General features: G+C 50.2%; 1 protein-coding gene across 5 annotated transcripts in view; it reads right to left on the minus strand.

Annotated features, from left to right (window-relative positions):
- Positions 1-12,404, minus strand: part of DENND2A (DENN domain containing 2A) — a 101,826-nt gene extending 89,422 nt beyond the window's left edge. For 2 of the 5 annotated variants that reach the window (XM_081243564.1, XM_081243562.1), the window contains exon 1: positions 12,152-12,404. The gene's annotated coding sequence lies outside the window, so the exon portion shown is untranslated. The remainder of the gene's footprint in view (positions 1-12,151) is intronic. The other 3 variants (XM_081243563.1, XM_081243561.1, XM_081243560.1) reach the window with 3 other exon arrangements.
- Between the last annotated feature and the right edge of the window lie 9,236 nt (positions 12,405-21,640).

Below are 21,640 nucleotides of genomic sequence, written 5' to 3' on the forward strand. Positions count from 1 at the left end.
TGGGAGTCATTTCCCTTCAGGAAATGCTGAGCCCCTTCTCCCAGGACCCTGTTGGGAGTGACGCCTGCGCTGGCTGACCCAGCCTTCCACATCCTCCTCCTGGCCTCGGCAGCTCCCCCCTCTTGACCCCCGTCAGTCAATGGGAAGCCAGCCTGTAAATGATGGTGCTTCTTAGAGTCCCCAGTCTATTGTGGAAATTCAAAGAGGAAAGGGGGAAAAAAAGGTACATAATGAAGCTAGAAAAGCCCCTGGCATGGAGAAGCTCCCAAATATGAACAGGCAAAGGTAGCAGGGAGGAAGTCAGAGCTGGAAATGACCACACTGTGGCCCAGGATTTTGTGGCTCACCTAGCTTCGGTCACCTGTCTGGGGGGGTGGCAGAGGCAGGAGCAGGAACCAAGGTTCCTGTCACCCCATCTGTCGACCCAAGGCTCATTCACCTCCTCTACACTCATTTCCCCTCCCTAGAAATATAGAGATGGACTTTTTTTGTTTTGTTTTTTTTGTTACGCGGGCCTCTCACTGTTGTGGCCTCTCCCCTTGCGGAGCACAGGCTCCGGACGCACAGGCTCAGTGGCCATGGCTCACGGGCCCAGCCGCTCCGCGGCATGTGGGATCTTCCCGGACCGGGGCACGAACTCGTGTCCCCTGCATCGGCAGGCGGACTCTCAACCACTGCGCCACCAGGGAAGCCCGAGATGGACATTTCTATAGAGAAGCTATCCCAGGAGAACCTGGGTCCACTAATTACATATTCTTCTTTTCTTCCTTTCTGTCAGATAGGAGCCCACCTTTTCAGAAACCTGGAGAGAATCCTGGGGTTAACCCTGGCCACCCCAAACTGAAGTTCTTCCTCTCTCCTCTGAATTTCTCTGGATATTTTTAACTTATCTACATTTGGTAGTCCTACTAAATGTGCATAACCATGTGGTATCTCTTTCATGGTTGGCTTTGATTGTTATTTATATGTTATTTATTTAAGATTTCACATAGTTATTTTTTTAATTTTTAAAATTTATTTATTTTTGGCTGTGTTGGCTCTTCATTGCTGCACACAGGCTTTTCTCTAGTTGTGGCGAGCAGGGGCTACTCTTCATTGCGGCGCATGGGCTTCTCATTGCGGTGGCTTCTCTTGTTGTGAAGCACGGGCTCTAGGTGCGTGGGCTTCAGTAGTTGTGGCACATGGGCTCAGTAGTTGTGGCGCACGGGCTTAGTTGCTCCGCGGTATGTGGGATCTTCCCAGACCAGGGATTGAACCACCATGTCCTCTGCATTGGCAGGCGGATTCTTAACCACTGCGCCACCAGGGAAGTCCCAAGATTTCACATAGTTATGTTTGACACCTCAAATTAAACTGCAACAATGAACGAATGATTAACATTCATCGAACACTTAATATTTTCTAGGCCAGATTCTACACAGATTGTGTCACTGAGTCCTCACACCAAGCCTACAATTGCCTCCCCTTTACAGATGTGGAAAGCAAGGCCTGGAGAGATGAACTTGTCCCAAGGCCACATGGATGCTGAATGAATCCAGGTGGTCAGATTCAAGTCCAGGTGCCTAATACCAAGTTGAGTGCCTTGGGGGCAAGGCAAGGGGCCTTCCCCTCCCGGATACAGACTAGCTACTCGGGGAGTTGTTACAATTGGGTTTTATTCACCCCCTCCCTCCTCTCCAGGCACACCGTGGCACCAGGGCACCACCTGGCCAGCCCTCCACTTCCAGAGGCAGCCCTTGGGCTGCCATTTTGGGGTTTGTTTTTCCCCCTGAAGGGTTTCCTCATGTTCTTTTAACCTGGCCTCACTGACAGGTAGTACTGAGGAGGGGGAGAAGGGTCCCCTGTGGCATCTGTCCTGGGTCCTGGCCTCCGGACACCTGGAAGCTCACAGCACACCAGAAGCAGCCACTTGCAGGGGATGCACCTGAAGGCCGTACTGTATTTGCTTCCCGGCAGCCCTCCCTGGCTCCAGCTGTGCCGCCCCAAACTCCTCACTCTCCACCTCCGCTCCCCTTGCCTTCCTGCCCTCCTCTTCCCTTCCTCCCCCTCAGACCCTTTCCCACCCTCTTTTGCTGGCTTCTGTTCTCTTTCTTTCCATGAGCAGAGAGTTTCCAGCCTGGCTCCCGGCCAGCACATTTGGACAAAAGGCAGCAGTCTTGGAGGGAGACGTCATCTCCCATCCCCTTTCCCGGGGCCAGCACCGTGGCTCCCCGAGCCCAGAGAGGGAGCAGGGGGCTGCGGCCATTCCCGCCCTGCTCCCAGTTCTGGGAACGAGCTTGAGAGATGGCACATCGTGGGCGTGAAAAGCAAAGGGTTTGGAAGCAGACAGACCCAGATGCAAATTCCAGCTCTGAAGCCTGCGAGCCGTGGGACCTTGGGCAAGTTACTTTGCTAAGCCTTAGTTCTCGCCTCTGTAAAATGGTGACAGAAGCGAGAAAGGCTCGCTTTGAAAGGCTTATAGGAGATCGCAGCTGTAAAACTTCCGGCACAGTGCGTGTCCTGTAAGAAGTGCTCAACACGGCTTCTGTTATTGTGAACCGAACTTAACTCTGCCAAATAATCCAAGTAAAAATACAGGACTTTGTTATAATCATCATCATCCACCTGCTCAACTCGTCTGCAAGGCTGCTTACCCAGCTTCAATTGTTTGCAAGTGTGGTACAGCTGTAAGACCTCTCAAACATATCATTACTGTTACAATGTAATCTGTAAAAGTCGGTTTTGAAATCGGATAAGGAGCTGACCCTCTTCCCTTTTCAGTAGAGTCAGTGCTCAGCCTTGATGCCAGACGTGAGAGGAGGGGCCCACACCAATCCGCAGGGCCTGCTCGCCCTGACTCCTCTTCCCTCCCACCCTGTTTTTTGGCTTCTTATAAGCTGAGGCCCTGTTTCTGTTTGTTTACTATCTGTGCTTGGTGTTTTATACTTAGAAGTTGCACAACGCCTGGGAATGTGCTCGGTTTTATTTAGCTAAGCTTTGAGATATGGGCAATGGTCTTTCCCCTATGATTTTATTTAGCTAATCTGAGCCAGCATGGATGGATTTGAAATTAATTAGTAAGATGAATCAAGGAGCTGAGTACTCAGTGTGAGGTGCTGCTGGGAAATTCACAAATACATGCAATGGTCCCTGCCCTAGAGCCAGGGATAAAAGATGCAAACCCGATCAACCACCAGCAAGAAAAGATTACAACTGTTCAAGACGAAAAGACAAGAGCAGTCCAGGGAATGCCTGACAACATGTTTAACAAAAACCACAATGTGAAAGTGGCTTAGGGACTAAATTCAAACTACAGTGGTAAATGTTATGAAGTAAATAGAACTGGAGGAATTCAGAGGCGGGCAACGAAAGTCAGGAGTTGTGGACTGCTTCAGAGAAGAGGTAGAATCTGGTGGCCCTTTGATAGACTGGGTTCCGACAGCTGAGAGAGTGTTTAGGCGAGGCCAGGGCATGAGGAAAAGGAGACGATGCACCCTGCCCCAGACAAGACTGATGGCGGGACAGCCACTCTGGGACGTGTGATGGGGAAACACGGAGAGGACGATGGAAGGGGCTGGCGGATGAGACTTGGAGACGTTCTGGAATCAGAAAGAGGAGGTAAGGTTGGCTCTCCGTGGAACATAAAGAGGAGACGTGGTGAACATACGTGTTCTTTTTGTACATTCAAGAGGGAATGTGTAGGGACTTCCCTGGTGGTCCAGTGGGTAAGCCTCCACGCTCCTAATGCAGAGGGCCCAGGTTCAATCCCTGGTTGGGGAACTAGATCCCGCACACGTGCCGCAACTAAGGAGCCCTCAAGCCGCAACTAAGACCCAGCACAACCTAAATAAATAAACAAATAAATAAATATTTTTAAAAAACTAATAAATAAAAATAATCTTTAAAATAGACCTTTTAAAAAAGAAGAGGAAATGTGTAAAGCAGGCAGTCAGAGGTAGAGATCTAAGAGTCTGGCGAAAGCACAACCCTGGAGGTGTAAACTGGGGACGTAGCTGAAGAACCAGTAAGCGTGAATGAGCTCTCTTGAGAAAGTGAAGCAAAAGAAGAGAGTGAAGAATTGAGGTGTAGGGGTGACTCTCACTTTGCCCCTGTTACCCAGCTCTTGACTCAGTTCTTTTTAATGTTTCTTCATCCGGGCCTTCCAACCGAACAGGGAGGTCTGATGGCAGAACACCTGCATTGGGCTTCCTTTTATTCCTCTGCAATGTCTAGATCAGATCGTGGTCTATCGTGGGTGTGGTATGAATGCTTGTTGAATGAGAAGAAGAAAAGGAAATCAGTGAAGATGTCCTTTTCCAAAGACAATTAGGACAACCCAGGTGGTGTGGTGTCTCAGGGGAGGAGATTCTTCAAATCACTTCACAAAGGTGGGGCTCGGACACCAGCCAATCGCAGTGGCCTTACTGTTGACCCTTTAATGGCTGGATCTGGTCTAGGGGCTCCCAGGATTGTGCGACACTGGGAGTGACTATTAACCAACGAGTAGAGAAGCATTTCAGCGTTTTGACAAGTGGCATAGATGTGTCACCATACCAGTTTTATATCGACTGTGACCCGGGTCAGGAGAGTTGCATAGATTGGGAAGCTCAAAAACAGTGAGAACAGCAAACTAGCTATTCAATGACTGCATCATGAGTAACGGGATAGAGTCTCCACAGATGGTTAGGGATGGACGCCAGACCTCAGGGATGTGAAGAGGAGCTTGTGGACCTGGCCCCAGGAGCTCTTGAAGGTGCTCCGTCTCCCCGTCCTGAAAGCAGCATTCCCCTTCTCTTGCCCTCCAGTCAACAGGCAGCCTGAACCTGGGCTGTGTGTGTGCCTGGAAGCAGCCTCTGACTCTTTTCCCTGTCGCTCTTCCCCCTGTCCTAGGCCAGGGATCTTGACTGACCTGCCTTCAGGTGAAAGGAGAGCCTGGAACAGGAGCCTCTCTTGACTCTGCAGTGCCGGAATCTCCAAGTCTTATCGTTTTGGGAGGCATCAAGGAGCCTCTCCTCTCTGATGTTTTTCTATCCCATTATATGCATCAGTTTGGCTGGTGGGTAAACAGAACACTGGTCCCTTTTTGATGTCCTGGGAGCTTGTGTATGTTTGTTGATTGTCACAAACGCAGATAATGAAATGGACCAGATGTAAAGGATGTCAGGCTGCCAGGGAGATATACTTGGGGTTGGATGACCACACACTTCATTTCACATCTGAACAACTCTCACCTCCAGCTCAGAGTATCAAATGGAGAAATCCCTCTGAGCCCCCAGTGAGCTAGAGACGTTGCCCTGGCAGAAGCCCAGTGCACCGGCAAGCTGCTTTGGTGGGAAGCTCCACCGTGTCTTCCCAGCCACCCCCTGACCAAGTCTGTGGCTGAGAAACTGGTCCCACTCCAGCTGTAGGGGATGCAAGTTCTGTGTCTCACGCTGTCCCATTGCTCCTGCCCAGTGACCAAATTCGTGCTCTATGGCTTCTCCCCCAGCTAACATCTCTCCTGACCATGCAAGGTCAGTTTTAATCCTGATTTGCGGTGTGATTCCATACAAATACCTCTGCTCAGTCATCCGGGGCGGTGGCGCCTGTATTTCCCAGGGACGTGAGAAGCACAAATGAAATTATAGAAATGTCCTGCTTTAATGGTTTCAGTTTACTGGGGAAAGGCAGTTGTTACTTTTCCCAAGGAGAGCTGCAGGGAGCAGGGAAGTGGGGCCTGTCTCCTCTGACTCGTTTAGTGGGAATGAGTTGACACACAGCACTGGCTTAGCCACCTGCCCGCCTCCTCCTTCCCTGCACTCAGACCTCTACTCTACTCTGGGGGGCTAAGAAAGGCTGGGGTCAGAGGGATGGCACAGAGCCATGTCCCTAGGTCAATGCACCTGGACCAGCAGGGACAATGGATGGGCATGTCCAATCCTTCACCAGGTGGCAGTTTGCAGGAACAGTCCCAGGAGAGGCCTGCTGTATATCAATTACCTTTAGTGCTCCCTTTTTACTTTACAAGTGTCGCACTTTGTATATATGGTTACCCTATCCATTATCCGCAGTGGATTTGCAGAGAACTTAGGGCTTAATCAAATTCAACCCTATGACATCTTCCCTTCTGAAAAGTGAGGAAGAAAGAGGGAGAAAGAGGGAGACACCTTGGATTATTTCCCTGGGTTGGCTCTTGTGTATAACCCACCCCACCGATCCCAGGTTTCAGCCTACACAATCACGTGAAATCGTGGTTACATGGGATCAAGATTTTGGGTACATGAAACCAACAGCAAGAGACAATATTGGGACAGTTTGTTGGATGACAATCTATAAACCATAAAAAATTTCTTAGAAGCTCTAGTTTTAATATGTTGCCTTTTTAAATTTAACAAAACTCAAAATAATAGATTGTCTCTATGAATTACCACACTATGAATTTTAATTTTCATATTATCTTAAATAGAAATTCATAGTAAATTCTGTGGAGAACTAGGGTGGGGACACTTGGGTTAGGGGAGAGAGAAGTAATAATATTTTACAATTTTTTTAAGACTGAGTATCAGAATCTCATTTTTAAAACATCCATCATTGGGCACAGATATATTCAATATGCATTTGGCTTTGAAATCTTTTAACCTAGCAATTCCACTTCTGGGAGTTCATCTTATAGAAATGTTGGAACGAGTGCTGGGGAGCCTTAGCAGTGGCTAAAATCAGAAACAACTAACTGCTCATCAATAAATAATGTGTTAAACAAATGAAATCGATCCATACAAAGGAAGACTAGGCAGCTGTTAGAAAGGAGAGAACTATGTATGTCCCACATAGAATTATTCTCACAAAATACTGTTCAGTTATGATAGCATGCTTCCATTTTTGTAACAAGCAAACAAACAAACATGTTACGTGTAAAGAAAAGAAGTCTAGGGGGATTTGGTACATACACCAAACGGTGATGGCCTCTGAGGAGGGAGTCAGTATGGGGAAAACTTTCATTTTTCATTGTGTTCTTTTTATGTATTGTTCAAATGTTTTATAACAAGGATAACTTTCATATTTACATATAAATATATATGTGTATATAAAAGTATGTATATAAAAGTAATCCTAAAATTTTAAAGCACACTTTTAAAGAAAACAAAAGGAAATGCGTTTGATACTCTGCTTGAACTGGTCTGACAGCCCTCCTGATAAGACACTCAGCCCTTGGAAGGCCTGGGTACCATGGAAGAACAGTCACGGTCATGGTCACGGTCACAGCTTCCTGTCCTGTCCCCATTCTCCAGCTCAATCCTGCTCTCATTTCCTTCTGAAGGGAAGCATGGAACCTCCTGGTTCCCCAATACAGAGGGAAGCTAACCTCTTCCCTAAGCTTGCTGCGAGGGTGACTCACCCCTTCTTGCCCTAAGGCTGGGGGCGGGGGAAACCATAACTTGGCTTTTAGTAGTTTAGCCAGTTGGAAAAGGGGGTCTCGGGCTCATCCCTCTTTCAACCGACCACAGGCCAAGGATGAATGTGTCAAAGAGAAGCCAAAGAGAAAGCAATTCTGGGCTCCAGCTGGCAGGGGCTTAACTTCTAGGCAAACTGAGTTTGGATAAATTTTGCCCAAATCAGACAATGATTTTATCACGAGGGGAAAAGATGGTCTGACTCTGGCTTCCCGACATATTGCTGTCTTTTGGATGTCAAATGTAGAGAATCACTCACCTCAGTTCCAGCCACTGACTTGCCTCCCATCATTAAACGGGCAGTGGTGCCTGTGAGTCCCTCTGTTGGGTGGTCAGTGCAGGGGTTTCAAAGAGAGCCCAGGGTACCTGTGGCAGCTGTCTGGTTCTGGTGAAGGAAGAAGGGACCATGCCTGGACACAGGAAACTGGGAGTGACATGAGGCACAGCAGGGGTCTTTGTCACTCATGAGTAACTGTCAGACATTCCACAGACCCTCAGGAAGCAAAATAAGGGGGCTGGATTCCAGAGATAGTGGGGGAGGATGAGTCAACTTTACCCACAGCCAAAGAAGTAACTGCCCGCGAGGTATATTTGAGGGTTGTTGGGAAAGCCATGGAGCCTCAAAATATTTCCCGTTATCCTGTCAGAGTTACTGAAATTCAACTCTTAGAGATTCACTCCTTTTGATTGAGACTTTAGGCAAGTTAAATTGCAAATGAATTCTCCCAGCTTCTTTCCAATCGGGAAGACAGAGGTCAGAGAACACATACACTTGAATATCAGGAGGGAAGTAGAAAGAAAACTCAGAGGCTCAGCGCTCAAAGAAGATAGACCTATGTGGGTCCTAGGCAAAAAGAGAAAGGTTCTGAGGCTTTTCAGTTTTGGCTATGGTGCAGCACTGCATATGATAGTATTAGACCAGACAGATCTAACTGTAGAAGGCTTGTAATTATGCTTTTAGAATTTCTGTTCAAAAAAAGTGCTTCACACACATACACACAAAATTTCACATAAATGTGCTTGTTACTAGCCTCCTTATCAGTATCTGCTCAAGATGGCTTTAGATCTTGATGTTGAAGGCTGACTAGCCAATCGATTTCATTGTAACAGGCTTCCAAATTGTAAATTCTGTGGGGTCCTTGCTTTTGGAATCTGAGGTTTCTGCCCCCTGCTGTAATGAGCCCTCTAGGTGATTGTTAAAGCAGCTGCTCTCAATCTTGGCTGTACCTTAAAATCACCTGGCACCTTATAAAAATACTGACGCCCAGGGCCCTTTCTCAGAGATTTTGATTTACTTGGCCTGGGGCAGAGCCCAGGCATCACTTGTTTAAAAAATGCCCCCTGACCCCAGCATTTAAATGTATAATGTGTTCCCTGGGTTTAAAATGCTAAGAACTGTGATGTGGAGGCATCATGGAGTAGATTATCACAACTATTCAGTGTTAAGAGTTCTACAGCTGGCAAGAAGTGGTTTAAACTTCAGAGGGCACATCAGAAACGCATTGACATAGGGTTTCCCTGGTGGTGCAGTGGTTAGGAACCCGCCTGACAATGCAGGAGACACGGGTTCGAGCCCTGGTCCAGGAAGATCCCACATGCCGCAGAGCAACCAAGCCCGCGAGCCACAACTGCTGAGCCCGCACGCCACGACTGCTGAGGCCCGCGCACCTGGAGCCCGTGCTCCACAACGGGAGAGGCCGCCGCAGTGAGAAGCCTGTGCAGCGCGGCGAGAAGCGGCCCCTGCTCGACACAACTAGAGAAAGCCCGCGTGCAACAATGAAGACCCAATGCAGCCAAAAATACATAAATAAATAAATTTATTTTTAAAAACTCCTTAAAAAAAAAAAAGAAATGCATTGACATAGATTCTGCAGATTCACCCTTCTGCAGAAACCAACGGGAAGGGCCTGGTCAGGAGATGTGCGACTGAGTGTAGAACCTTACCTCCCAGCCCTCACTCCCGGTTCTCCTGCAACATTCCTTATGTTGCAGCGAAGAAGTTTCCCACCCTCCCTGACCTCAGTAGAATGGATGTCTGGTGTCTTGAGTCCCACCCTTTCCCCACCCCTAGAAGCAGCCTTAACATCACGTCTGAGGGCAGAAAGACCTGGACCACTAGGGGAAGTGGACCCACCCAGCTGAATGGAATCCTGAAATGCTCTTCCCATTCTCTGTTTCTCTTCAGTCAGGATTTCCGATGGCAACCCTCCCAATACTCTGCCTTACCAGACCCCTGCTCCAGACCAGTCTCAGCCCACCTGTCTGTGGGCTATACTAGGATGTGCCTGCTTCCCCCTTCACGGTGGGCACCCGGGGTGCTGTGCTCTCCACATTCATCAAAGTAGGTATCACCTCTTCCTACACGTGAGAGCCCATGGGCTCCTCCATATAGGATTCCCCAGGCCTTCACTGCCCTGCATCACGACAGCCCACAGGCCTGAGCTGGCACTCAGCCCCCCACAGAAATGCAGTATGTCCCCAAGTCATAACAGGAAGATGATATAGGAAGAGAGTCATGTGGAATTTTATCTTCCCATCTTTTGTAACACTGACCATGAAGTTTCTTTTTCTATGTCACTCTTTAGTCTTTACACAAACTTCCACATGACAAATTCCCAGTTGAGTTCAATTCCAGGAAAAAATTTGTGCTGAATTTGTGTGCTTTCTCTTGTCTAAAATCCAAGACTGTGCAATCTAGTGTATTTTTGTTTGTCTCTAAGCTGCCAGAAAACTTATAGCCAAATTCATTGTCCAAGTGTTGTAATCTGCTAAATTCAGGCCATTCAAAATATTCATTCCTTTTGCTTTGCTTTCTCCTGAGCTTTTCTGCATTTAGTTCTAAGTTATCTGACCCTGTGCCCAAGTCTGTCACCAGGTCCCACCTCTCTATCTCTTGGCTCTTTCCATCCCACGTCACCACTGCCGCCATCCTGCGCGTCAGTAACTACAGCCTGGGTGCTGCAAGGCCTTGGTCTCATGCTCCTCTGAGCCTCCACCCAGCAAGCAGAGTGAGCTTTCTAAGATACAGCCCAATCCCATGGCCCCTGCTTCAGCGAGAGCCTTCTTCCCTCTGGGAACTGCAACCATGAATTCTCCCCACACTCGCCTGTCCTCCTCCCTCCCACTTGGTGATTTTGCACACGCTGTTCCCCTCAGCCTGAAACAACCTTCTCTGCTTTGCTGTCTTGGTGAAAAGGTTTTCAGGGCTCAGCCTGACCTTACCTATTCTGTGGGTTTCCCCTGAGCTGGGCAGCCCTGCTCTGGTTTCCCCTAGCACACAGCACGCATGGATGGCCAGGCCAGATGCAGACGGTAGTTAATTTTTTGTTTGACTGCCCAGCAAGGATGGTGAGTGCCTGGAAGGAAGGGAGATATCTTATTCATCTCTCTGTCCCTAACGCCTAGCAAGTCGATCTGTAGAACCGTTAAGTGAATGAATGCACGACACAGGCAGGGTTCACCTCTTCCGGAATAGGAGGACTGAAGGCCAGGCTTTACACTGCCCTTCCTGAGAACAGTTATTGTTTGCCCTTGACTTCTTGTAGACTTCTGCTCATCCTAGGCGGCCCATCCCAAAGAGGGTCAACTCCACTCCTTTGGTGTGTTTGATACTTGATGGTGCAAGCAGAAAGGATTTTGTTCTTTTCTTTTCTTTTCTTTTTTTTTTTTTTTTTTTTGCGGTACGCGGGCCCCTCACCGCTGTGGCCTCTCCCGTTGCGGAGCACATGCTCCGGATGCGCAGGCCCAGCGGCCATGGCTCACGGGCCCAGCCGCTCCGCGGCATGCGGGATTCTCCCGGACCGGGGCACGAACCCGCGTCCCCTGCATCGGCAGGCGGACTCCCAACCACTGCGCCACCAGGGAAGCCCTGTTCTTTTCTTTTATGTAGTAACCACTGCAGGTGTAAGAGTTTAATAGCAAAATTACTGCAGAGTGCCTATTATAACCCTGGGGCTGTTATTACTCTGTCATTCGAACACTAGAGAAGTTGCATTCCTGAAGCGCATCTCAACACCAGCTAGAACTTCGTCTGCTACTTCCCCAGCACCAGCTGGCTAAAAACAAAGTCAGTGCACTTCCCTTATCCCAATCTCTGCCCCTGGAGGCAATGTCCGGCTTTCCCACCCGATACCCTCAAGGACAGGATTCCTCCCGCTGAGGTCCACCTCTCCTCAGTGGATTGAAGCCAGTTCCCTGTGACCCTCCTAAATATCATTATATCCTGTGTTAAGAGACTACCCCTGGGCTCCATCTGGTCCCAACTCCAACCTGAGGGGAAAGTGGGAGAAATAAGATCATGCAGTCATCTTTACCTCCCTGTTTTCTCAACACTGCAAATTTCTTTCGGTAAACACACACACACACACACACACTCTCTCTCTCTCTCTCTCTCTCTCTCTTTCTCTCTCTCTCTCTCTCTCTCTCCCGCGCCCCTGGGACAAGCACGGCGCAGGGCGGGGGCTCTGCCCGGTTTCTGCAGGTTTCCCAGGCGCGGGACCACGGCCTCCCGAGTTCCCGGAAGGACGTCCGGACAGCACTTTGCTCCAGTCCCACAGGTCGGGCTCAAGAGCCTCGGTCCCCACGTCCGCACACGGGAAACCCAGTCTTTGGTCTGCAAAGAGCCACTTCCCAGCTCCGGGTTGGGGCAGCTCCGGCCGTCTCCTCTCTTACCCACACCCCCGCGCGTCCCCTCCTCGGTCCCCCCCGCGCGTCCCCTCCTCGGTCCCCCGGCTCGGCCCTACCTCCTGGCGCGCCGACGCTCCGTGGGCTCCGAGGCGCAGCTCGGGGGCGCCCGGGCGGGCGGGGGCGGCGGGCGGCGAGGGCCCGGGGCGCCATGGCCCGCAGCCCCCCGCGCTCGTGTCGGCCGGGCCTCTCCCGGCGCCCTCCGCTCGCGTCCCCGCCGCCCGGCCGCCGCTGTGGGCGAGTGGAGGGCGGGCTCGGCCGGCGGCCCCTTCCTCTCCCGGTGGCGCGGCGGCTCTGAGCCGGGCCGCTCGCCCCGCCGGCCCCCGCCCGCCGCCGCTCAGTGAGCTCATCCGCAGCTGGCGGGCGCCCGGCCCGTTGCCACGACAACGCCTCTCCCAGGGCCGCGCGGACTCGAGCGGCTCCAGTAAACAGGACCTTCTGCCGGACTCTTCCCTTCGCCCTTTTTGGGGGGTGGGGAGATGGCGGCTTAACCCTTTTTTTGCTGGAGACCACCGAGTGGCAGGCTCCGTCTCCGCCGGGCCCGGGGTTTATCCGCGCGACGCGCTCAGCCGGCGGCTGAGACCTTGAGATAGATGCACCGGAGTGGCGGCGACACTCCCGGCCCTCAATTCACTCCAGTCTTAACGCGTTTATGGGGCACCTACTAGGGCTCAGGCGCAGGGCTGGGGGCTGGGACACCCTAGGCAACGAGTCAGCCACCACCCTTGCCCCTTGCATCTCCAAGTCTGGCTGGGATGCCAACACCCTGGCACTATCAGTGAAAGCCCAGGGGCCGTGAGCGCGGGGCACAAGACTCCCAAACCGGGCGGGGGTCAGGAAAAGCTTCCCAGAGGAGAAGTGACTTTATGGTGCCTGCTGCCCCCACTTGCGTAGGACAAAGGATCAAGGAACACAGATCGGCATGATTTAGGACTGCCAAAGCACACGTGAAAATTCTGTGGGCAGTTGATGCTGAGGGCAGCTGGGGACCATGGAAAGTTTTTGAGCAGAGGAGTGCCCTGCTGAAAGGGAGATGGAGCTGGCAGTGGTGATGGATGAGTGTTGGGGGAAGGCTCCAGGCCCGTGTCTACACCCCCGGGAAAGTCATTCTTGTCTTGCGCCCACGAGGCTCCTAGAAGGAGGGACCTACAGCCTAGGCAAGGGGTGAAAAGGGGAGAGAGAGGCTTAGCCTACAAATTCAGAAAAGGGGTGTGCAGGAGAGAGGGGAAAGAGAAAATAAAGGATTGCAGAACCTGGGGAACATTAGATACTGCCTAGGCAGTTCCTGCAGACTGGGGGCCTGAGCTCTGAGGGGCTTATTCAGATATCAAAGTCACAAAGACAGAAAAGCTCCATCTTCTTTGCTGAGGGGTTTGCTCATCCTACAAGATCTTTGAAGCTTTTGTAGACCGCCTTAAACCTCCCTCACCTCCTTCATACCACACCCATTTCAACTAAACACGGTAAAATTTTAGAATACAAATTTGCAAGGTGTAAGCAGGTTTTTTTTCTTTTTTTAAGTATAAGCATTTAAATGATTGATTCTTTTTATTTTTTTTTAACATCTTCATTGGAGTATAATTGCTTTACAGTGGTGTGTTAGTTTCTGCTTTACAACAAAGTGAATCAGTTATACATATACCTATGTTCCCATATCTCTTCCCTCTTGCGTCTCCCTCCCTTGCACCCTCCCTATCCCACCCCCCTAGGTGGTCAGGTCACAAAGCACCGAGCTGATCTCCCTGTGCCATGCGGCTGCTTCCTACTAGCTATCCGCCCTACGTTTAGTAGTGTATATATGTCTAAATGATTGATTCTTGATCTTGAATGCTGCTGTTTCCACCTGGAGCGACCACGAGGCACTGCAGACCATCTCTCATCCACACCCTCCTCTTCCTTCAGCATCCTGTTGAGGAGCACAGGCTCTGGCACAAACGGCCAAATCCGGCTCTGGAACAGGTTGCTTGGCCTCTCACTCTCAGTGTCTTCATCCGTATGGTGGAAAAAGCGGTTATAACTGACCTCATGGTGTGGGGATTAAAGCAGATCGTCAAGGAAAGGGTGCAGTACCTGGACCGGCCTGTGGTGGGTGCGCTCCCTCAGCTCCTGTTTGTTATTTTCTTCCTAATCTCTTCTTTGCAGGAGCAAAGGTTCAAGGAGGGAGGAGGGCAGCGGGCAGTGTTTCTTCTTCCTTCTGAGTTGAGCTTCCCCCTCCCCCCAACCCTTTTAGGTCCAGGGCCTTCTGCCAGAGCATGGCTAGCAGCACAGAGCCGGCTCTATAAGCCAAATGAAGGAGAACTGCGGGACCAGGGAAAGGAGGCTAGTCTGAATAAGAGGAGGAGAGAGCCTGAGAAGGATCCTTGAACATCTCCTCTCCCCCAAATTGTTTAATGTCCGCTTCAATTCCTTTGGGATGCTAAACACATCCTGAGTGTCTTTTCAGTTCCAGGCACTTCACCTCTGTCATGGCACCTGATCCACTCCACACTCCTGGGCAATTACATATCATCCCTACCATTTTATGGGTGGGAAAGCCAAGTTTTAAGAAGTTATGTGACTTACTTGAGGTCACACGGGCCCAGGCCTTTTTGTCACACCAAGTTGCCTGAGAGCAAGGGCTCTGCCCAGCGCCAGTCACTCTGGAGGGGGGTTTCTGGATAAGCATCCAACCCTCATCCTGGCTATGCTCCCTGCTCTGGAAGCCACAGGCATCTCTGACACCGCTCCCCAGAGACTGGCTACCCCTTGCTTGGGTCACTGTGACCCGTTCCTTTTCGACTCCTTGCCCGGCAGGAACTTCTATCTCAAGGCCATTGGCCTGCCAGCGCATAGTTGAAAGTTATACACACAGTAGATGATAGATGAGAAGTTTGGTTATTTTTTTAAATTATTATTATTTTATCTAGAAGGCTGGATGGGGAGAGGAATCATTTATCTGTGTTTGGGGCCGTGACATTGGGGTTAGGTAGAGCAAAGAAGGAGCCTACTTTAGGGGCAGGGAAAGTCCACAGCCTCACCTTGACATGCCTTTGGTGAAGATTCGCCTCATCCCCTGAGAATGGGCCTGAGCCCACGGAACCATCTGGGCTGGCGGCAGGGCTGCCTCAGTCTTTCGCAGGCATCCTACTGCTTTCCTCCCCAGGAAGCCATCTCCCTCCTGCCGTTCTCATTCCATGCTACTCGCTTTGCACCCGTGGCTCATTCTCCCAAGCCCAGAGGCAGCCGGATGCGAGCTCCCGCAGTCCCACCACAACCCCCAGCTGCCTCCCTCTGAGGAAATAAAACCAAGCCAAGCATCCCACCCAAACCTCAAACCCAGGCTGGGTTTGTTCTCGGTCCCAATCAGATGTCATCCAGGAGGTGTGGGATGGGAGGGGCAGTATGGGGCGGGGGAAGTGGAGGCCACCCAGGGGAAGGGGTGAGCAGAGCCCAGACTGAGGGCCCTGGTGCTCCGACATCCTCCCCTAGCTTCGAAGGGCCTGTCTTTGCTGCCCTCCTCCCTGCCCCAATTGATGCTCTCCTGCCTTCTACCTCCTGTGCTGGGGCTGGGAGATTGGAAGCTGTGGGGGCCCTTTATGGGGTGCTGTGGAGAAGGGGGCATTTGTTGATCACCACTGACATTTGTCAGGGTACCACTGGAAATCTCAAAGAATCACCGAATCGGCAAATATCACAATCATCTGTAATTTTTGCATAAGCACCACCTGTTTCACTCCTATGCCCCTAGCTTACTTTGAAGGGTCATGGGTTTTTTTTCCACAGAGTTAAAGCGTTCATAACTTTACAAGGATTAGTGTGTCTATGACAAAAAGAGAGAACCAAGTCATGGAAGGCCTGCATCTTTCACCATTAGGCAAAGTCTCAACTATCGTACCTGCAATGCCCAGTACCCTCTACACTTATATTCTTCTCTGTTCCTTCTGGAAGATCCAGTTAAACTTCAGGGAGAGGAACTAGAGCATGGTGACTGAGATACTCTTCTAGGGGCACGAATTTCTGTGTTTAAGCAGGTCTCACTCTTTCTGTGCACTGTGATTTCAGAACACAGTAGGGCAGTCGGACTGGTTCTGGACCATGCTGAGGACACAAGGCTTCCACCTCTTGCTTCTCAGAGCCTTCCCCTCTATTTCCCAACCCACTAGGCAATCTCCTTAGACATAAGGGGGCGGCAAGAATCCCCTTCAAACATTTTCATCACACGTTAGGGTCTGGGCACCACACCTCTGGGCTTAAAGCCTGCCAGCTAGTCCCCTCTGCTAACACCCACCCAGACCCTGATCTCAGCCTTCAGACCTCCAAATGGCTGTAAGTCATTGTGCTGCCTCTCAGAGGGCACACCTTGCAGGGGTGGGGTGGGGGGAACATATTTCTGGAAGGCCCTAATATCTGATCCACGTCCTATACCTCTCAGATCAAATCAAATCAAAATCAAAATATTGGCCTAAGATGTAATACTGTAAATCAACTATACATCACCTTAAAAATATATATATATATATATTGGCCAAAGGCAAGCCAGGGTGGCTTCTGACCGCCCCAGATGGCAGCACCACCTTGGGCAAGGCAACTCCCGTTTGTGGGTCTCGGGCTCCTGGAGAGATGGGGCGAGATGGCCCTCAGGTCCTTCCCAGTCGCCACCCTCTCAGGTAGGCGGAGAAAGCACAAAGCAGCTGCCTGTGCTTGTTCTCATTCTGTTCTTTCCTGTGTGCCTGAGCGCACAGGAAAGTGTCAAGGGAGTGTCAAGGCTTCCCAGAGATCACCCAGGAGGAGGAGAAATCTCAAGAGAAGAGGTAATGGAGACAATTCAGCTGAAGCGAAGGAAAGAGAAAGGGAGGGGCTGGGGAGGGGCCGACGTGAGGGAGGAAGGGATGGAAAATCACTGCAGCAGGCGGGGCAGGGGCAGAGGCCTTCTCCCTTAGTGTTCTTTTCCAGTATGATTTCTGATATTTCTGCTCTATCGGCTCAGGGAGTAGATGTATGTGGGTGGCCCAGAGCCAGCATTTTCATGCCAGGGTCCAACTCCCTGAGGAGCTAATTGCAGGCTAGGTGTACCAAGCAGGACCTAGGGGTAGGGTGGGGTCGGTGCTTCTCAAACTTTTTCCTTCCCTGATAATCCCCTTGGGCTTGTGGGGGGAAAAGCAGATTCCACTCTTCCCCAAAGGGATCCTAATGCAGGGAGACTGGGATGGGGCCCGCGAATCTGCAGTTTTACGGCTACCCCAGGTGTTTTTGGTGGAGGTGGCTCAAGTCCCCACTGGAGACACACTGATGTAGAGCCTGCCCAAGGTGGGGATGAAGTGGAGGCTGTGGAAGGGGTATGCAGGGGTGTCCCTTCCCAGCATCTGCTCTGAAGAAAGTGAGCACGTGTGATGGGGGAGGGGAGCAGGATGCTGAAAGGGTCTCAGCAGAGAACTGTCCTCCACAAGAAGTGGTCCTCACCTAGGGACAACTTTGTTCCCCCAGGGGACATCTGGCAATGTTTGAAGACATATTATTTATTTATTTGGTTGCACCGGGTCTTAGTTTCGGCTCGCAGGCTCCTTAGTTGCAGCACGTGGGCTCCTTAGTTGCGGCATGCGAACTCTTGGTTGCGGCATGCGTGTGGGATCTAGTTCCCTGACCAGGGATCGAACCCAGGCCCCCTGCATTGGGAACGTGGTGTCTTATCCACTGCGCCACAAGGGAAGTCCCTGAAGACATATTTTATTGTCACAGTTGGGAAAGCGGGGTGGTGCTTCTGGCACTCAGTGCGTAGAGGCCAGAGATACTGCTAAACGTCCTGGGACAGCTTCTGCTCCTCCCCCCAACACACAGCAAAGAACTATCCTGGCCCAAAGGTCCAAAGTGCAGAGGTTGAAAAGCCCAGAACCAGCCAAGTCCCCATCCCCAACCCCTTCTCCAGGATCTTGAATATAAACTTGCTCTGCATCACATCTGTTATGTAACAATGTGACGTGGGAGATGCTAAAATCACAGTCATTTGGCTCAAGCGAAAAAATCAGCGCAGCCAGGTGGGTCTTGGCGTCTCTTTCCCCCTCCCATCCTGCAGGAGGTTTGGATGCACTTCACGAGCGATTGGTGCCACCTAGTGGTACTAGAGCTAATACCAGCAGGAACATTTCCAAGAACTGGAAACTGTTGATTATTAACGGGCTTACTTATCACTGTGAAGAATCTGTGGAAATAAACGAAGACCACCCAAATGAGAACAAATGGAGGCTATTTATTCAGAGCTTTCTATAGCAAGGGAGTCAGTTACAATCAACTGCATTTGGCAGAGACTCAAGCACAAGCGGAGAATCAAATGCTAGCGGAAAAGGTTTACAGAGAAAAAAGAAAAGGCTTCAGGTGCCCTGAATTGGAAGTTATTGGCACGGGGAGGCTGGAGGCCAGGGCATCGCGTGTGATTGGTTTGGAGAGGCTATTTGGCTTTCTCTGATTGGTCCTGAGTTGGTAATTGGGGGGGGTGCGAAAATTAGAGAAGCTGCAGTCAGGGACCAAGTCCTGACTATTCGGGGCCCATTGCTGCCGAGGCTACGGGTCAGAGTTCTATTGTCATATATGGTCTGGCCAGCGTCTGTTTGTATATTCAGTCTCTTAATTCATTAATCATTCTAAATACATTCCTGCTGTTACTAATCACGAAACATTACATGGAGTTACCCATGTGAGAAACAGCTTGACTACAAATCAACAACTCTAATTTTTAAAGGCTGCCCTTACAATTTTTGATTTAGGGTTCATGTTTGATATCACTGTTTGATTTTGCTGTCCATGGTGGCCTAATATGTATAACTTTGTTCTCTTAATTGAAATCCACATGAGCCCCGGGAATCCTCAGCTTCACCTGTTTGGGTGACTGTTAACTCCTTGAGATGGTTCACCTTTCTCACCATCAGCACCACCAGCATCACCATCACCACAAGGTCAGCGGTTCTCAAAGTGTGTTCCCAGGACCAGCAGCAGCACATGGGAACCTGTTAGAATTGTCAATTCTCAGGCTCCACTCCAGACCTACAGAATCAGACACTGCAGATGGGCCCAGGCTTCAGGTGATTCTGATGGATGCTAAAGTTTGAGAGCCACCACTTTAGGTGAAATTCTAGGATGCCACAAAGGGCTGAAGTCAGACCTTCCACGATGTTTCCTCCAAATTTGTAAAACAGAACAACTTTTATTTATCTAGATAATATAAATGACAATATTTGCTAACATTTAGCGACACCTGGTATTACGCACATCATGTACAGTTTTGACTCACTGCTTTCAACAGCCAGAGAGGGAGGTTCTGTTCTTACCTCCATCTGACAAGTGAGGAATAGAGGCTCCAATAGGCAAGGTAACATGTCCCTAAGGTTATACAGGTTACACAGAACCAAGAACTGAAGCCAGGCTTACTTAGCTCCAGAATTTTGTTCTTAACTACTGTTTTCTTTTCCCCACGATTATTTATTTATTTAATTTATTTTTGGCTGCGTTGGGTCTTAGTTGCAGCACACGGGATCTTCGTTGCAGCACGCGGGCTACTCTCTAGTTGTGGCGTGCAGGCTTCAGGGCGTGTGGGCTCTGTGGTTTGCGGCACTCAGGCTCTGTCGTTGAGGCATGCGAGCTCAGTAGTTGTGGTCTGCAGGCTTAGTTGCCCTGTGGCATGTGGGATCTTAGTTCCCTGACCAGGGATTGAACCCATGTCCCCTGCATTATAAAGCAGATTCTTTACCACTGGACCACCAGGGAAGTCCCTTAACTACTGTTAAAGATACTAATTGCCAGAATCATAGATGTAAGTCTAGAGAATTTGTATAGCTTTGGTCAGACTCCCCTCCCCAATTTGCTTAAGGAGAAACAGAGGCCCAGAGAGACCGCCTGAGGTCATGTGGTTACCTCTTTTTTTTGTTTGTTTGAATCAAAATTTTTTATTTATTCTTCAGCCAAACACAACTGATTTCCATCCACAATTATTTTTTAAGGTAAGAAACAGTGAGTCGGGGCTTTCCCTGGTGACACAGTGGTTAGGAACCCACCTGCCAATGCAGGGGACACGGGTTCGATCCCTGGTCCGGGAAGATCCCACATGTCCTGCAGCAACTAAGCCCGTGTGCCACAACTATTGAGCCTGCGCTGTAGAGCCCACGAGCCACAACTACTGAGCCCGTGTGCCACAACTACTGAAGTCCACGCACCTAGAGCCCGTGCTCTGCAACAAGAGAAGCCACTGCAATGAGAAGCCTGCGCACCACGACGAAGAATAGCCCCCACTCGCCACAACTAGAGAAAGCCCGCGTGCAGCAACAAAGACCCAACGCAGCCAAAAAGAAAAAAAAAGAAGAAACAGTGAGTCAACTGAAGAAAGGGCTGTGGTCTTGGCTAGGGAATGGTGACACTGTGACACTCAATGGAGAACGTGGGCCTGTGGGGATGAGCCTGGGCCATGAAATGACTGGACCCGGGTCAGCAACCCTTCTCCAGGAAGGCTCTGCTGCACCACACACACTGCTAGTAGTTGGTCTCAAAGTCAGCATCGTTGTCATAATAGGGGTATTCAATAATGAGTTGCTTTTGTGGATCATAGCCCCCAAGTAGTTCAATTTCCGCTCTGCAGTTTTTAACTTGATTCTTTTTTCTATTCAAATCTCTCAGGTTGCTGTCACCCATACATAGCATATCATCAAATGTGGCAAAGTCTTCTTTGGTAACCCAGACACACGAACGGCACCGACTTGGTCACCTGTTTGGCCATCCTCCCGCAGCACAGAGAGGTGTCCACTCATGTGGTTACCTCTTAATTAGGGGGCTAGAACCCAGAGACTCTGGTTTCAGATTAAGTCCTCAATAAGCCCTTTGGTGAATCAGAGTCATACAAGAATATTTTACACCTTTGGGACAGAGTGAATAAATAAATCAGAGGAAGCTGGGAGGGCATAATTAATAGCTGGCCATATTTGAAACCAGTGGTGGTGGGTATGACTTCTGTCTAGGGAACTTTAAAAGGGTCTGCCGCATCTTGCGGAAATGGGGTATGGATTATTAGTTAGCAGTGCAGGAGTTCCCACGTTTCCAGCGCTCCTTAGGCTGTGAGTTTGGGGTACACTTCCAGGAGCAGGCATGGGCCACGACCTTGTTTCCCTCCCCAGGGCCCTTCCACTTGTGAGGCCCTGGCAGACTTCTGTGGAAGCCTGTTACCCTCGTGGAGATAAAGGGTCATGTATGTAGAGGTGACTGTGGTACCCCAACACAGGGCAGCCTCCTAAGCCCCAAAACGCAGAGCATAAGACCACTGGGCCCTCCCTGGCTGTGTTGGCTGATTTCCAAGCTCTGTTCTGCTCTCCTTTGCTCTCTAGAGGTAGCTGACCTTCCTTTGGTTCTTCAAGGTTAAAAAAACAAACTCCCCCAAAACATCACACCAAATACCTTCCATCTGGGGGCTTAATACTGGACTGAGTTTAAGAAATACTGAGGCTTAATAAGTATTGGTTGGGGCTTCCCTGGTGGCGCAGTGGTTGAGAGTCCGCCTGCCGATGCAAGGGACACGGGTTCGTGCCCCGTTCCGG

This window comes from Mesoplodon bidens (genome assembly GCF_964165515.1).
Source record: "Mesoplodon bidens genome assembly, chromosome: 9".
In the NCBI taxonomy this organism is placed as follows: domain Eukaryota; kingdom Metazoa; phylum Chordata; class Mammalia; order Artiodactyla; family Ziphiidae; genus Mesoplodon; species Mesoplodon bidens.